The 19,004-nt window shown below is 34.8% G+C and overlaps 1 protein-coding gene across 1 annotated transcript in view; it reads left to right on the forward strand.

Moving 5' to 3' along the window:
- The window catches only part of CAMKMT (calmodulin-lysine N-methyltransferase), a 213,243-nt gene that overhangs the window by 101,053 nt on the left and 93,186 nt on the right, over positions 1 to 19,004 (forward strand). The gene's annotated exons all lie outside the window — the stretch shown is intronic.

The raw sequence follows: 19,004 nt of genomic DNA on the forward strand, positions 1-19,004 counted from the left end.
AAAAAATTACTTCCTGTTTTCAGTAAGAGCTCTTAGTAATGCCACCCAATATTCTTTCTTTCTGTTTGTTTTTTTCCTTTTTAAATTTTTTTCTCCTTTTTTTTTTTTACTGCATCATACCAAAGTAAAATGTTTGTTGTTATAAAATTTACTGTCACAGACAAACATCAGGCCATGATTTCATGAGATAAGTTTAGCATCATACAGCCACAGAACTCATTCTTACCAGCAAATATTGCAAGGGTTTCATGGTAAAATAATGAGCCTGAAAAGTTGCCCTCTGATTTCAAGCCTTTCAATAATTCAATAAAATATCACATTATTTTTCATTTATAATATAATTTATTACTCTGTTTTAAAACAAGATAGTGCCAATTTCTTAAAAGTACATGTTTAGTAGTAGGATTTTACTTGTCTGATTAATAGCAAAACCAGGAAGTTTTTCCCTTAAGAGTGGGATAATTAATTAGTAATTATCACAATGTTGTCATAGATATTTTTCAGTTCCAAGTTTATTTTGAGCAGATGGGAGGAAGATATCATGTCAAATGCCAAATATTTATGTATTTTTTTAAAACTAGTTATGCTTGAGAATGAGTTATACTAGAATGAGGGTGAGCAGAATTGCAAGCAAAGTTATTGAGCATGGAAAATTCATCTAGCATTTATGATAATATTTTCCCATTGATTTCAGAGGGTTCTAATGGAATAAGACCCAAGTGAAAACTAAGTAATAAATTCTAAAATGGCATGATAATATCCAGTGGTTTTAGTTGGCAACTGTTTAAGGACTTGCATCTTTTATATTTTCCCTCACTCTTTTTGTGAGGTGATGCCTTCATAGACCCTACTCTGGCCTTCTGAGTGGTTCATTCTTTACAAAAATTTTACAGTTACTTTTGAAACTCCTGTTGCTTTATGAGCTTATTCTGTAGCTTCACCTTATTTTCATGTCTACACACAATTTCAGCAAGAATGCAAGTTTTGAAGACATTATAACAAAATCAGTCATATGAAATTCATATGGAGGATGTATTGAAATTGCAATTGTCTTTGTGAACCTTTCCCACCATTATGAATGTAATAGTAGAGGAGCAATGTGCACTATGAGTTTCTTGTGTTTTGGCCTAATTATTAATTTGAACTTTTTCACTTGCAAAGTAATAAAAGTATGCTATGACTCTGTGTTAATTTAGGATAATGCAGCTTTGCTACTCATGCAGCTAAACAAAAAATGAAGCTTAACAAGAAATGTTGGCAGGACATGTCTTTTTCATGGAAGGAGAATGTTGTCAAACATTATACTGCATGAAAGAAATTCAGAATGTATTAGGTAGAAAAAGCTCACATGTAAAAGAAGTTTTGAAGTCTTAATCTGTATGAGTGGGTACTGCTTGATCCTGAGAATTCTGGGAAGTTAAAACAGAGATGATATTCTGTTAATAATAGCGAGAGATCAGGAGAACGCCGGTGTTGTCCATCCTTGCTGGGAAAGGGAGATTGGTTTGGATTGGAGAGGAAGACTCGGGTCTTTGTCTATGTCTTATGTGATTGCAACCACAGCAAGATACTGAAATATCTGGCAGGAGCTTGTTCTACCTGTAAACAACAACTCAAGAAAGAGAAATCCAGAAATCTACTTGAAAAAAAAGGGAGACAAGTAGACCAATAACTGTGTGGTACAGCTGCATAAGGATGATCACTGAGTTTGTGTCAGTGAACATTGTGATCCATGTTCAAAGCATACAGGAGTAAAAAGAGGGAGTGAGATGGACACCTATTAAATTCCTCCAAAAGTCAGGAGGACTCTGAGGAGGATGTTGTAACAATAAAAGAATAATGAGCATGGTAAGAAAAGCTAACTCACAAACACTCACAGGGAAAAAGATTCTTGTGGTGTCGATTGTGACTGGCAAGTTAAAATGGTTGCAAAGAGAGTGTTGGGTCTAAGATTTGGCAGGAAGGTTGGTGGAAACTAGTGTGAATCACTTCAGTGTGGTCAATATGTAAGACTGTGGTTTGGAAAGTGCCAGAGGAAATTCTAGGCAAAAATTTTGCCTAAGTTGTTCACTGATCTTAGGTATGAAATAGAGAGGTAAGATGGAGCAGTTCTGGGAAAGGGAAGTGGGGTCAAGTGTTAAAATTCTCTAACACAAACAAGGAGGTGAAAATTAAAAATATTAAAATTAAACGTACGTTTTCAACAATGAACTTGTCCTCCTTCATCCTTACTTCATCTCTAAGGGTTTTACAATTTCATCTCATTCCTCTTTGAAGCACTTTCATTCAAAACATAGTCCAAGTATTATTTTCTTATTACTTAAGCATAATGCAACATCTATTCCCAGGGCAACTAAACCCCATGTGCCATTTAAGAAATCATTGTAAAGAAAGGGTGTCTTTGTGTGTGATAATTTTCATGGAAAGAAAACATTAGATATATGCTGAAATTGTGGACTTTGTGACATCCTGAGGTCTCTGAGAATTCTGATATCTTCAGCAAGTGGCAGACACGATATTCAAGTGCCTGTAATTGACCAATGCAGCACTTGACACCTGACACAGAGTTGACTGCATGACCTGCAAGGTTAGATGGGTAGGTAGTACATGAAATCCTTATTTAAAGCTTTCTCTAGTGACTGGAATGACTGTGACATGAGGCTAAATCACAGATAACTGACTTCTTTAAAAATACATCCAGAAATCTAACCCTCTAGAACGGTCTGTATTGTGTACAGCATTACCCATTAACTTCAAGATGTGCCTTGCTTTTGTTCAGAGTATTGTGTGATTAGATTTTCTTTTAAGTTACAAATACATGATTGGAATTGTATTTCACAGCTACATCTTGCTGCATGGATGAATGACAAGATGGGTTGAACCTTACTCTTTTTTTTTCCCTCCATTTTTCCTTCTGGATTGAGATGATGCATTGCTTATACAGAATGCCTCCCTGAATGCCACTCTGCAGTTATAACATGAAATAGAACTGCTAACAGAAGTATGAGAAATTAAAGGTAGAAAAAACATATTACTTCATCATCTCCCTGCACCTGACAGTACATCAGGGTCCTAAATTCTTCAGGAAGAAAGTTATTCTGAAAGGATTAGCTATGATGTAATGAATTACACAAAAATGAGTGATCACAGCTTTTATAGCTTGAAATTGTAGAAAGCCTGCATCTAATTTTAATACTGATACAGGAAGAAATAGCTTGGATCAGCTTTATGAATAACCCTGGTATTTCATTAGCATGTTCACACATAGTTCTTGTACACAGTATATTGACAATACTTGAATTTCTGAGAAGTCTAACATTACTAAATATTATTAATTTCTTCCCTTTTTACTAGGAAATATTTCTAGGCTGGCATTCAGGCCACTGACTGTAAATTTTTAGAATTGTACCATGTATACCAAACCCTTAAATAACCTCAAATACTTTAATCCTTTGGAAGTATATACTTCAACCAATAATTTTGCTTAAGATTTGCTCCTTTGAAGCTGTGTCTTCTTGTAGTCATTAAAGAATGAATTTATGAAGCCTACTTAAAATTAATTATTTTCCCCAGGCCTGTAAATTCACCATGGTAGAACTGGTACCTATCTTCATAAACTGTAACTGTTCCCTGCATTTTATGCTTCAGATTTTATTCTAGTCCACACAGGTCAACAGCATCTGCATAGGGATCTCTTGAAGGTATGACAAATTAAAGTTGGTTCATTTCACTTGATTTTCCTAACTTGCTGAAATGTCATTATCATTCTGGGAGTCAGTACTAATCTACATTTCTTTTGATCTTGCTTTTAATTTACAGTAGAATTGAAATCAGAATAGGACTAATTTTAATACTTACTTTTTAAGAGAAAGCGAGCAGAAAGACTTTACAGCTCTAGCTACTTTAATTTTCTTTTTCTGATGTTTTTCAGTTAGTTAAGTTCAAGCTTCATTTTCATGTAAATCCAAACCTCCAAATTTCATTATCATTATTAAAGGCTGTTTATTCAGGTTCTGAAAAAAAAATGTCTCATTGCTGTCACCATAATATGAATGATCAAAGAGTAATTGTAGCATTTCTTTTAGGAATCCTGCCCTCAGTAAGCCCATAGGATTTGTTTACCCTCTCTTACCAACCAACATTTGTACCCATATGTTGAGATGGCAGCATGCCTCCCTCATGATGTACCATGCCAGTTTCAATGGGATATAGATGCCAAACAATATTTAAATAAGGAACTAGCATAATGCTGAAAATACCATCTGTTCTGTAAAATTTTTCTTACTCTGTGACAGGATCACCGTACTGAACTCCCATGTGTTAATCACATTTCTGATACACAATAATGAAATTTGAATACCTGAACAGCTGAAATGTCTGAGCATCCATGATACCTACAGTTTTATCAGGGATTGTGGAAGCTTTACACTGTATGTTTGGAAGCCATTTTTGAAAACATGGAACATCAAGATGCATTGGTGAATATAGTGCATCCATGGAGCAACTCATGCATGATAGTGGCTGTGTCATGCGTAAATCAGCCTTCAAAGATAAGTATTTACTACTATCATGTCCCTTCTCATGGGCATGTCTACAGAGACCAGTATGTGGAAGACTTCTATAATGATTCTTTCAGTGAGTTCAGATGTGTCAGCTCGAGGAGCAGGGTCTGTTCTCTCTGGATTCCTGACTTATGGATTGCAGTAATCTTAAATTTGTCAGATGGCTAAGGTTCAATTCCAGTGCAAGCTACTGATTAAAAATCTTTCTAATCAATCTCCCAATTGATTTGAAGTCTCCATTTCTCTCTCTTCTGTTAAAGTATCCAACCATTTCTGTTTATTTGGCTATCTTAATGAACAAATTATTTTTTTACTGTATTGTAATTCCATTTGATGATATCTGAAAAATTACAGGTTAGGTTTCCTAAAAAAAATTACAGGTTAGGTTTCCTAACAAACAAGTATTGTTGTTTGTGTATGTATAAAGATGAACATGAATACAGCAATATGGCATTTTCTAGAAAATACTGACTTCTGTCAATGGTGTCTGTATTAAAACAGGTGGTATGTGATTGATCCCAAACTGAAAATAGCTGCTCTGAAAAATGCATATTTCTTCTAAAGAGCATTGTGTCAAAGGACATTTCTTCTAATTTTTTTGGGTGTGAGAGACATAGATCATCTTTGTTTCAGAAAGGGCAGAGAGGTACTTGGTCTAACATAGTTTTGCATGAAGTTCAGTGATTTTTTATTGTAACTATGAATCCAATTGAAAAAGTAGGTTTCTGAGGGACCTATTATATTATTCTTGCTGAGTTCAATGAATGGTATTATTCAATATACCCTTCTCTGAATTGTTTTTGGAAATATTGAAATATTGTGTATAATATTGCTAGAAGTAATTAGTTTTAGTAAGTATTTTAAATTATGTAATATGAGAAAAAATATAAAATCAGATTAAATTTTAATTGAGCATATTTTAATGCATCTTTTTTCTGTTCCACTCAAATGAATTCTGTGACCTCTGTCTTCAGTATGAAAAAGTCCATTATTAACATTTGGATTTTTCCCTGCTTCCTTCTTTTTGCTAAATTCTATTACTAGATCTTCATCCAAGAAAAGAGGTTTGCATTTGCATTCACATGACATTTTCAAGTATCCAGAGTCTGGAATACTTCTTGCTCTACAGAGGTGGATTAGGAAATTATTTTTATTTTTGTTGTGGGGTTTCATTTTGTTTGATTTTCACTGAGGCCTAGACAGTCAAACAAATGAAGGGGAAAGGTCTCTTGAGACATTATAGATATCGCTAAAAACATTTTGGTGTTCCACTCTTCCAAATTTTTGCCTCCAACATCTTCCTGCTTTCTTCATTCTATCATTATAGCCAGACTTTAAATTTGTCTTTTTCTTTGTTCTAAATTTGTTTTTTCTTTGTCTTTGTCTTTTTCTTTGTTCAAAACTGCTGGAACTGAGCTTTTCCAAGGACCAGCACAGATTAAATAATCTCTTTTCTGCTGAGCTTGATAGTGGAGTTTGTACCTTTACCCTGTTTCTGTAAATAACATGTGGTGTTTGTAATTAGCTGTAGTTGTCTGTATCCAACAGAAAGGTGTATGAAGGCAGTAATGTTGGACAGGATAACACTCTCGGTCTATCCTGCTTCTCTGTGTGTCTGAAGAGCACTCAATGAGTTTCTCATTTCATCATTTTCCATGAAACCATGAGTTTTTCTATGTTGAGTGCTGTGTATATGTTTTTAATATGAATTGACATATGTATGTTAAAAACATTTAAAAATGAAAGGAAATGTGACTCTTACATACAAAGCAGGATTATCTGAGTGTAATAATTTTTGTGTGGGAAAAGATATGGTCCTTCTTGAGTGGAAGTAAATATATGAGATCAGTTAAAATATTCCCTTTGTTACATTATTGCTTACTTAAGATTCCCAGCTCTCTAGTCTATACTGATCTCTCTGTAAGACCACTCTACTCTCAAAGGACTCCACAGCTCTTCCTAGTTGAGTATTGTTGACAAACTTAATTAAGGTACATTTGATTCCTGTATCCAGTTCATTTATGAAATCATTAAGGATCACTGGGCCTGAAATTTGGCCTGGGGATCCCCACTGGTACTGACTGCCAGCCTGATGTAACCCCAGTTATTCTCACACTCTGAGCCAGACCTCTCAGTCAGTCATTCACTAGATCTGGGTGACCTGGAGCCAGTTGCCAAAGGACCATGACCAGATGGCTTTTGTAATGTCCAAGGATGAAGCCTCCATGGCCTCCTTGTGATCTTTTCTATTGCTTGGTCTCTCTCATAGTAAAAAAGTGTTCCCTGGTGTTCAATTTGCACACACTGCCTCTTGTTCTGTTACTGGGCACCACTGAAAAGAACCTGGTTCCATCTGCTTTGCACCCTCCTTTCAGATGTTTGTAAAGATTGATGAGATTCCACCACTTCAAGCCTTTTTTCTCCAGGCTAAACATTTCCTTCCACCTCTCTACTTTTCCTCATAGGAGAAATGTTCCAGTCCCTTTATGGTCTTATTGGCCTTTTGCTGGACTTTCTCCAGTATGGCCCTCTCTTTCTCATACCGGGGAGTCCAAAACAGTACTCCAGAACACCATAAAAGGTCTTGAAAACCTGCCTAGTTGGCTTGAGTGTTTGTTAAGAATAAATCTAAAATTTAGAATTACCACAATTGGTTTTTTTCCCATAATTTCTGTTAGAAGTCTGTCTGTTCTGTTTTCATGTGCCACTATAAAGGTAACAGGGACTGGTACGGTTGTCTATGCAATATGCAAATACCAGGCAGCTTTCATTCTGCAAATTCACATACAGTGCTAGCAGGGAATTACTATTTAAAGAAAGGAAGCAAAAGAAGTTTAAAAACTAGCTAAATTTAAATAAAAAGATAAATTAGGAAAATATTGATAATTTTTGACTTTGCTCACTGAGTTTCTCTGTGTAATGAAAAGTTCTTTCATTATAGGTCACTGTTTATCTGGGGATTTTACTTTGTTCAGGATTAACCCTTATAAAGTATTAATTCTGGTGGACTATGCTGTAAAATCAAGACCAGGGAGATGCTTCATGGTTATTTTTTTTAACTGGATTAGTCCCATATCAAGTATTTGGTATTTGCATTTAGAAGCAAGTATCAGCCTTATAAGTAATATTTGCTTCCCCAGCATAATGAAGCCCACTTAAATAAATACCTGATATAAAAATAATCCTGTTAAAACTGAACAAATGAACTCTACACCAGTCTCTCAGAGTTCTAGAAGACCCTGACTGGTAAATACTTGATTAATGAATAATCCTTTTAAATGAATAAAATTTGTGTGTCAAATAGAGAAGTAAATTGCAATCATGCTAAGACTTGTTATAGGAAAGTTACAGATGAATAAATCTAGGCTGATAATTTATGAAAAAGCATGATGACATTCTTTTTTTCTTTGATAACAATAAGCCTTTTATAAGTATAGTTTCAATTACTTTTTTTTTTCAAAAATATATTAAAAGGATTTATATCCATGTCATGTAATATTGGAAATATTAATGAGAAAAAAGTGGACATAGGTGTATGGTAGTAAAGCACTAATATGATAAAATGGAATGTTTTCTTATTTACATTTCATTGCATCTGACTTTGAAAAAATTTAATACCTTTTTTCTTTTGTCATCCTAAAAAAAAATTATCCAAGCAGTTAACCTTTTACCCAGTATAAGTCACACAAAGTTAGATCATTTATATTTAAATTCTTTAGAGAGACATAGGTGTTTTCATGAAAATTAGAAATCTTGTCTGCTCATTCAAGGACATATTACAGTGTTTTCTATCCTTTTGGAATTTAGTCTGGGAGTTTTTCCTATCAAAAGCAAAAGCAGAATATATATATATTTTTTTTTTTAATTTCATATATATGAATGAGCCCATGAAAAAGCTAATGAATCGTTTATTAGTTGTGAAAGCTCATTAAAACAGATCAAATCAAAATAAACTAATAAACAAAGAGCCTGTGCCAGTAAGAACATATGACTGTAAATAGCTTTTGCCTCAATACTCCTACTGGTGTCTGGGTGACAGCATTCCTCGCAGTTGTTCACAGAAAGTAACCAAATGAATCCAGCCAAAATGAATAAAACATAATGCTGTGGTCAGGTTGTGTTTGGTAAGGGAGGTGAGAAGGGATGAGAAGTTTTGCATGCCTCCAGACATGGAGGACTCACTATCTGTGAGTTCCTTTATTCGGGAAGCAATTAGACTATCAGCATCTGGAAATCTAGAGCTAGCAAGGGCCCATGTGACTCCTGATTTAAGAACAGGAAAAAAAAGGTTAAAGTTTTAGGTGCACCTTCCTTTTGTTTCTTGGCTGCATTGGAATGACCATATTGTCCTTTCCTGAAGACCAGTTTTAAGATTTAGAATCATTAGTGTCTTTTACATATGTAAAGGTCTTAAGAGATAATATCTGAATGAGCAGAAAGGTGGATTTGCATAATGATGTAAAACTGCCACTTGATTTACTTTTAAAGGTGTCTTCATTAACAAGGCTTTTGAAAGTCTAAGAAAGTGATAAGAAAGGTGGTTTTATCTGCAAGGAAGTTATCAAAATATGCCCTGTGTTCAGATAGAAATTCTTATTGTTAGGCTTATTAAAATCATAGTTTTAACACAGAATTAATTTTTTCTTCTCCTGTAGAGATTTTCCTTTATTTTTTGAAAGTTGTTTCTACTTTACTCTTTTATTTTTTTCTAAACAAACAAAAAATTTCTTGCAGGATACATAGAGCATAATTTCAGCCCTATCTTCATGACTTTGTTAATACAAAAACTCATAAGACTTAGAGAGTAAGCTGCCTCCAAGGTAAGTTAGGGTTGAAGAGTGATTTCATTTTTGTAAACAAAGTAGTATAGATTTGAAGTCTGAAGGTCATCATAATTAAATGGAAATTATGCAAAAGGCATAATTTCTGCCATCTGTATGTGGGAGTGGGAAAGGACATTTCTACAACTCTGGCTAAAAATAGCTGTCGCATTGGTTGGAAGAAATTTGCTACTGGTTGATTGATGGACAATGAATTTCCCCTGGTTCTTATGGTTTTCACCTCAACTTTTCTTCTCTTTGGACTATTGGATGTCATCCAATTTGGGCATGACAGTAAACCAGGATGGTTTGGTTTATTATATATGTCTTATACTATTTGTTGTGTGAAAGGAGAAAACACAAGCAAGGAAATGAATTTTGATTGTGCCTAAGAATAATGGAAGGATTATTTTCTTATTAATTAATGGAAGGATTATTTTCTTATTCATTTCCATTTCACTTCTGGAATTATTTGGACTAGATTTGTGATTATCACCAATTTTCCACTGTCCATTTTGATTTTGCTGTTTGAACCTGATACCAGTTCAGAATAGTATGCCAGGTATTTGTTAAATTGTTATTATTTACAGGAATGAATGTATTCACAAGCCTAGTAGCTAGAACTGGGTTTTTTAGAGAGCTTGAAGAAATATGATATTTATAACCTTAAGCTGCTTCTGAAAATCTTGTTGTAAGCGATTTAATTTAGTAATCTTCAATAATCTTGTTGAAATTGTTTTTTCATTCACTATGGACAAAGGAAAGTTTAGAAGGTAATATTAACTTATCTGGTTAATGTAGGGTGGCATTATCAAAAGTGTGTCCCATCAGGTATAAACTGTTACTACAATTAGGAAGTTCATTTGAAAATGTTCTAGTTCTCATACTCATTTAGCAAGAAATCCAGTGGCTATTAATACATTAGCTAGGCCTGCTGAAACTATTTTATTTTAATCTTTACATGCATAACTATTTTTGAGTTTGTCTAGTGACTCATTTCATACAGTCATTAAGACTACTGCCTTTTGGCTTTCTGACTTTATTCTGTATGTCTGTATTGTTTGTTTTAGCAATGGAGAATTTTACTGACTTGATTGACATTGTGAGTGAAAAAAATCAGAGATCATAGAAAATGGTGCTGAAAGGGATCTGAAGACAACTTAAGATGAACCAAAGGAGATTTAAATATGTGCAAACAATTCCTTCCAGGAATAGTATCTTTCTGGCCTGTTCTGAAAGTTCTTTATTGATGGAGATTTGCTAGCTGATGTATTCCATTACTATTCCAGTCCTTCCCCATCTTCATCACGAGAAATGCTTTCCTGATTTTTTCCCTTGCACTACTTTAAGATCACTTGGTGTCTCATTCCTAGTGAATAAATGTGCATAGATCTGTTTGACTTTGCTATGATTTTTAATGTATTTTTATATCATAATCTACACCTTGACCTGACTTTTGTGGAAAAGGTATTACCAAATCAGTCAGTCATTCCCCACAGACCATGAGAAAGCCTCAGCTCTTGGAAATCTAGGTCAGCATTTTGGAGGAAACATCCATGGCTGAGAACTCACTTTGGCTGTTTCATAGACTCTTAAGCTGTCTGAAAGAATTCCCTTTGGTTCATTTCTGGTGGCCTAACCAACCAGCTGATATTTAAACATTTCCTACGGAAATGAGACTTCTGACTAGGGATCATCTAGTGGAGTTTCAAGCATTTCTGTGCTGAAAGTCAGTGTGACCTCTAAAAGGGATTGCATTGCAGGCCTACGATTGCAACCGTATAAATGATACAATTGCATTTGCTCCAAGGATTAGGCACTCCTCCCTTGCTGCTTCCTTTGTTTTCTGCTGCTATATCCTAGGTCACCAGTCTATGTAAATTATGGTTTTTGAAATCAAGTTTTAACATTAACTAGTTTTGAAACAGCATGGTTTGAGGGATCGATGATACTTCAGGATTGTTATAATTTGAATTTTCAGAAAGTCTGAATAAAGACATTTCCACATAAAAATTAAGGCTTAATTTTAAATTTATTATGTTAGTAATGGAAGTTTATAGAATTTGAGAATTTTTTATTGTTTCACAAGTAAGCAATGGAAATTCTGGGAAACTGCACCAGAATATTCTGCACATATCATGGAATTTGTTTCAAATGCCAGGGACTGCTGTAAAGAGAGAAAATGAAACAAGCCAATGCATCTCTACAAAATACTTTTCTCCCAAATTGTAAGAATGTGTATAAAAAGAAATAATTCGTTCTGAACACTGTCTTTTTAAAGAGGAAAAATGTAAAATTTCTCTTTTCTTGTCAGCTTTCACCCTTTGCTCCCTTTTTGTCTCATCCCTAAAGGTTCAGTAGTTCTACTGGAAGAATTGTTGTAGTGTTAACTGGCATGATTAGAAGCAGACCTTGTATTCTACTCATGATGAAGGCCTGCTGCACATCTCACTAAACAACTGAGTTTTTATTTCCCCCATCCTGATGCTGTACAGGCATTGGGCAAAATTGCAGTGCTCAGGAAAGACTTTTCTACCTGCACTTCCAGATGCAAGGAATGTGCTGTGATGGCAAGAGCTACCATAAAATGATTAAAAAGCTTATTGAGAAAGTCAGCTATCTATGGTATTGGAATTCCATTCTATGATGGAAGATCAAAGGATATGGAGAAGTGTACTCATCCCTGTTTACATGAGTAGTAGGCCAAACAAACTTGCTATTTCCTTCTGCAAATTAAATTGAGAGAGTGATAGCTAAAAGCAGATCTGTGGTTGAGGTAGGAACATTAATCAACTAACAAAGAGTTGATGATATGATAATTATTAACTCTTTGGTGCTAGAATTTGACAATACTTGTTTGTCAACAGCCATGTTATATGAGACAGTCTAGAAGTGTTATGTCCATTTGTATGCATTTTTTCCCAACACAAAGAAAATTAAATTTGGTATTATGCCTGAAGTGATTCAGAAATTGAAATGACACCGAAATCTGTAGTGTTAAAACTAATTCTCATTTCTTCAGTGTGATATTTCTGTGCTGTCACTCCTATCTTTTTTTTTTTTTTTAACAATATCAGCTACTATTTATACACTTAGAATTTCTGGCTAGATTACTGTGGAAGGTTGTGGTACCCACATGTACAAAATAGTATAATAATGTTCTATTCTTTTTGGAACAAATTTGTTACACAGATTGTCAGATGAGTCATTTTGTTCATGTCAGATATCTGAAAATAATGGAAAGATGCCAAAGTAAAAGCCCAGTAATCCATGCACTGGTGTAATGGAGCAAATGAAATGCAAAGCTCTTGTACAGGTCCAATTTCAGTACCAAATGCTTACCTGTCAGTCAGCAAAATTGTCCCTGAATAAAAATGAGCTCTTCTGAGAGGGAAAGGATTTTAATATACATCAAATTCTTTGAATCTCTTGTGAGGTAGAAGTTGTTTTGAGGAAGAAATGCTGAAAGGGAAATCTTAGTTCAAGCTCGTTCAAATCACACATGTATTGCTGACTGTGAGAGGTCTGGGTTTATCCTTATTGTTTGGTATCTCTAGCTGCTTGGATGGAAGGGTGATTTCCCTTAGGCCACGGCAAATCTGGTCAATCACTGATTTAAAAGTTTTTGACGGGTAACATGCAGACTTTTGGAGGCATCTGCGTTTAGTCTGTGAAAGACCTGATTAAAACTTTAATTCATGAACTGCCAACATCAGAGATATCTTTGCATATATCACAGTTATGATTTGCTGTGACCGAAATGTTTTTGAAGTGCTATGCAGCTGAGCATGCTTCTACTTTAAAGTGACCATTGGGAGAACATGTTTTGCTACTGAGATGTCCTCCTGCAGTCCAAAACATGAAATATTAAACATAGTATTTAACATAGTATTTATCTTATGTAGCCTCATAGTTGAGGCTGCTACAGCTCTACATGATCTTGCTTTATGAAGTCCCGGTTTCCTTCACATTTCAATAGTGTGTCCCAGTAGTGTTTTTCTTTGCTGAGGGTGCGAGAGGCTAACTGGAGTCAATATAGCCATTGACAGTCAGTCAGGACTACTTCTCTAAAAGTTAATGTATTGAGAATGAGCCAACACTTTGGGAATGAAAGGAAAATGAAATGTGCAGTATGAAAAGTGATAATAAATAAATTGAACGAAACTGTGTGTACTTTTGGGTTACGACTAGTTGAAGTGGAGATTAAAAGCTCTGAACTGATGCATGGAAACAAAGAGCACAATACTGAATTCATTTTAATCCTCTGGTTTAAGTGGGTGTGCCTTCACTTCTGGGTCCAGAAATAATCATACTTGTATCAATCTATATTGTGTGACTTTTGTAAGCTGTGAAAATAGTATTTTTCACTGGATTGTCACTTATTATTGTTCATTTGTGGCCACTAACATAGAAAAATGTTGCAGCTACAATGTCAGAAGAATAGGGACAATTTGATGTTTTCTTTTGATGCTGTTTGTTGATACCTAGACCACTGCAGCTTGATTGCCTAACATTAAACCTATAATAACAGTGCAATCATAGCAGTATCATCATGAATGTCGTTACAATAGAAACAACATTTACACGGCTTCAGAATGGTAATTATCAAAGTTTTTGTCATGAAGCGCTTATTTGCTAGCATTGATCTGCCCCGGTCAGTTGTTAGCTCTTCTCATCTGAGGTGTATTGATTGTATAATCAGTAGATAGAGGCTGCAGGGAGATGAAATTCAGTGTTGTTGGGCAAATTATTGTCTGCTTGCCTGTTGACCTGGACCCTGCTGGTTGTACCTTAGACAGTGGTGGGATTATTACTCATTTCAGTGACCCTACTCTGACAGAGAACTCCATATTATTATAAAAGATAAATGGCATCCTTCTTTACTGTGGATATGGTTGAATGCAGGTGTCAGTGTGTAGTGAAACTGAAAATCTTGTGCAGCACTGTTCCTTGACTTGCCTTCAGGTTATTTTCCATTTTATATATAAGTAAAAATATTGTAGAGTTGCCACACATTTCATATAATATATGACATCTATTTGTAGGTATAGGATGTGTCAGCACAGCATTTTTCATTGGTCATTGAAGAATTCTACTTGCCAGGCTGTAAGATATTGATAAAATTCAAACACAGCTTTTGCCATCTGGTAACCAGGAGGACAAAACTAATCACTACATCTAAATATACACTTTTAAATCTCAGGCCAATAGACCACTCTTGTGATGAGTAATTTTGCAAACTATTCTCATGTTTGTTTTCTTCATCTGGGGCATCACTATGAAGAAGCGAAGTAATTATGCAAGTAAATGTGTGTGAGAGGTAGTAGTCAGTAAAATGTATATCAGTTCAGTAAAAGTAAATATTTTATGTAAAGTTCATATTGGAACTTTTACAGCAGTAAAGGTTATTAGTCTACAGGGCAATTAGGAAGGAGATTTGCAGTATTGCAATTAGCAGAGGAAAAGCCCTCCTGACTCAAATGACAAGAGGTTATGTATAAACCCTGAATACTTTTACATCCTTCAGTAAATCTACCTGTGCTTGGCTAATGTACTGTGCTCTCTGGTGACTGTACCATTGTATTGTAAAGGTCAGTCATTACCTGTGCATTGTATTTAAACCACCTGCTCACAGCAAGTAATTGTATTTGGATGACCAGCAGTTTTAGATTAATTGTCGAGTCCTGCTGAAGCCATGATAAGAGTACTGAGCACTTACACAGCAATTTGCAGCCTCAAAGTGCTGTAAAAACATAAGCTAATTATGGTTATGCTGAAAAATCCATAGATGGTTCCATATAGCTTTGAACATATATTTTTGACCTTAATTTAATTGCGAGAAACAATGGATCTACCTTTAAAAAAAAGAATGGAAATGGCTCACATCAAGTGCACAATGATGGTAATACTGTAACTTCTGGAATAATTGCCCAAGAAAAGGAGCCTTTGCAAAGCACCATTATATTTAAACCAGATGAAATACCAATTTTGCAAATGTGAAATTGACATTTCTTGCTCTGTAGACCTGTATAAGTACAAATGTATCATGAACAGAGAAGGTAAATAATATGCCAGATGAGAAATAAAGCAAAGTGAAAAAAGAGGGACAATAAGCACTTCTGTGGAAGGATGGCTTGGCATGAAGTGAAGAAAGTAAATATGGTGATCCACACATAGAGGTTTATATTTTGGTTGGCATTTTCAATAAACATATAGGTCTTTTAAGAAATAAAAACATACATTATTTGCAAGAGCAATAATAGGAGTCGCTGGCTTATTAGGGAAAATGAAGTTTACTGTTTCAAGATCTGGGTATTATAAACCATTCTACAATAAAAAGCCAATTCTTAGCTTCAGTCCTTCAACTGTTTCATTTATCCATCTCACATTTTACCTTTAGCATCTCATGATTTTACAGAATCTCAAAGCTCCTTCTCACAACCTGGTTTTCATGGAAGTCTGAGCCAATATGACAGAGCTCTACTATATTAAAATATGCCTTCAGTCACAGAAATACGAACCTCTGGCAGAAGAGTTATAGGAATATGCTGCATAAGTCAACAGCATTCCAAGAGGATTAACAGATTCATAAAACTGTTATCCTCCCCTCTAATTAGTTCACTAAGTTACCAGCTAGAACTAGACCTTTCTGGCATTGTATGTTTGGTAGGCCATCTAGCAAAAGAAATGAAATAGACCTTCAATCAATTTTGAATGAAGGATTCAAGAGGAGGAGATGATTATTCAGGAGTGTCAAGTATTCTAGGAGTACTGAAGGTTTCCTGCCACACTTGGTGTTTGCATGGCTAGTGAAGTTTGAACGGCTGTCTGAGAAAAGGTGGGGACGAATTAATTAATTAATTAGATAATTAATAATGGTAGCTTGTAGCCCTGATTATGTATTATATGTATTAGCCAGTAAATAATTAATTTGTGCTTTTAGTTGTTTATATACTGCTTGCAGTTCTTTTATAGACAGTAAAATTTACCTGAACAAAATGATCCAGAAAGGGAGATTTCCAGGCATCCCATGTGTAAAGCCAGTCATGGTGGCACCATGTGTTCAGTAGTGTCCAGTCCTTCCCAAGACCGTTTGCTGGACTAAACCACCAGTTGCTTCCCTGGAAGGCAGGTAGCCAAACCCCTAATGTTTTGATTCTTACTTATTTGGTCTTCCAATTGAGATCTGGTCTTTTCGGTTTTATGAAGACAGCTTTGGAACATGGCAAAACATTTTTATTTTTCACAGGAATCATCAGAGTCCAAAGTAACATGAGTTAGCTGTGCTCAAAACTGTAACAGTTGCGGGTTTTTTTCATTGTTGTCAGGAGGTGGAAATCTTCTCACAAGATACTTTCCAAGAATTGGGAACATGGAAAATTTACAGTATTTTTATGAAATATTTTGGGGTCCTCTGTAATCTCATACAGATTAACTCATCTAAATTATGTTGATTTTGATCTGTTGATCTCTCAGCTATTTTGAGATTTAAAGATTGAAATCTGTGTGGAGAGGTCTTATTTGCAAACCTGGCTGTAAAACTGTATTAAGATTCTGAGTGAGGCTCTTCAGATACAATTCTGTATGGGGGGAAAAAATAACATGGTGAGTCTTATTGCAAAGGAATTTTTCATCTCTTGCATTTTGGAAAGGCTGATTAAATATTTCCACTCTGAAAAAAATTAAGGGTATAGCATCAAAAGAAATAACTAAAATATTTGCTTGAGGCAGACCATAAAAATATGAAAAAGCTGCTTTTTCAATATCACAAGAGTGACATCAAGCAAGTCAGAACATCAGCCTGCTTTACAGCATTATTTTTCTTCTCTGTGTGGGAATAAATGTCAAATTTCTTGAGCAACTGTAACAAAATATTTTCACAGGTTGGTTGGGATACTTAATGATCTCATGGGAAAATTCTCTTAGCAAAGAGAATAAGAGCAAAGATGACCATCTCTTCATTACTAGGAAAGTATTAGGAAGCTCAATATTCTCTAAAGATGTATGCTAGAATGAAATCAGTTCTAGAGTTCAGGTATCTCTCTTTGAATATTAAAGGTTGAAATTCTGATCTCCTTTTCTCAATTTATTTATCTAATTTCTATAACATCAATATATTTAACAAAATATTGATGAGGTCATAATTATTAAGTCCTCTTTAGTTCTGAATTTCGTCATTTGGCTTTTGCAGATTCTCCTGTAAAGCAACATTTTTTTCCATTTCAGGCCTTAGTGGAAAAGTACTGTAACTGTTGAATGAATCAGTTAATTTCATTTCTTTTTCCTCCACATTTGAAATTTAATTTTATATTACATTAACTGGCTCAGTGGTTTCATCCTGTGACTGCCTGGTTGTTTCACTTAATGCAAGGGCAGGGCTGAACAAGGATGCAACTTTCACAATAGCTCACATTTGCTCTGAGTAAGGTCTAGAATGAAGCTCATAGTTCTTTATGTAAATCCAGTATATCTGGGATAAAAATAATTTTTAAAAAATCAATGAGGTCACGTGCTGATTTATATTGTTCAGAGTTTTCATACCTTTCTTATACTGTAAACATTTCAACTAGACTAATTATAATAAAGTTCAGAATTTCTTTTACTAGCTCTTTTTCTAGTTCTTGCTGGGTAATTTATCCAAAATAATTTTATTAATAATGTCACTTTTACATTAACATGATGGGTCTCAAGAAAATTAAAGGGAAAAAAAAGGTGATGATTAAAGTAGAATCAAAAAAGTCTTTCGTTTCAGTTTTGCATTTTGTTGGCAACAGAGAGATGTATCAATTAAAAGTTACTGAAGTGAGTTGTTCATATTGGTCTATTACATTACTTTTTAGGGGATGTAAAGTAAGTAGAACATTCTCTCATATTTTGATGGAGTACATAGTCAAATATTTTGATTTCAAAAGTCTATTTAAAGGTTTTAGGTTTGACAAGATGTAAGTCACATAACTAATCTCTTGATAGTACTGAAGCAGGGGGAAAAAAGCCCTCAAATCCTCTCAGAGTACTTGTGGAATTTTTGTAACCATTATAACCATTAATTGTATGTCTTTTGACACATTCCCAAGTTCTGCTGTATTTTTAACTCAGACATATTGTCTTACAAAGGTATCTTTAGCTGTGGCTATTGCAGCTCATTACATTACTCAGTCAAGACTTTTGTAGCCCTGTGGTGAGACAGAAAGTTGAATCTGCTCTGAAAAGTCAGTTGAACAGATTGAATTAGACAATTATTATTTTATTAACTATTAAAATCATACAAAATGGGTCAGGGAGAGGCAATTGGTTGGGTTTTGTTGGTGGCTTTTATGGGTCTTTTGTTGGCATGGAATGTTTTTCCCTGCTTAGGAATTATTCCATCTAGACTGCATTCTAACCACCTTATCCCAAGAAAGAGCAATTCATAAATAAAAAGACTCTTTAAAAGGCATCATGATAAGAACCAACCCAGCTGTCTCAGGAGATCACTGAGCTGCATTTTTTGGAGATTGGGAATATGTTTTAGGAAATTCCTGGTTTTGTCTTACAGTCTCCTCTTGTGATTCTCTCCTTTAGCCAATACTGAAAAGAAGGTGTTGGTCTGTGTGGACCTTTGGTCTGACCCAGAGTGACCACT

This window comes from Molothrus aeneus, chromosome 3 (genome assembly GCF_037042795.1).
Source record: "Molothrus aeneus isolate 106 chromosome 3, BPBGC_Maene_1.0, whole genome shotgun sequence".
In the NCBI taxonomy this organism is placed as follows: domain Eukaryota; kingdom Metazoa; phylum Chordata; class Aves; order Passeriformes; family Icteridae; genus Molothrus; species Molothrus aeneus.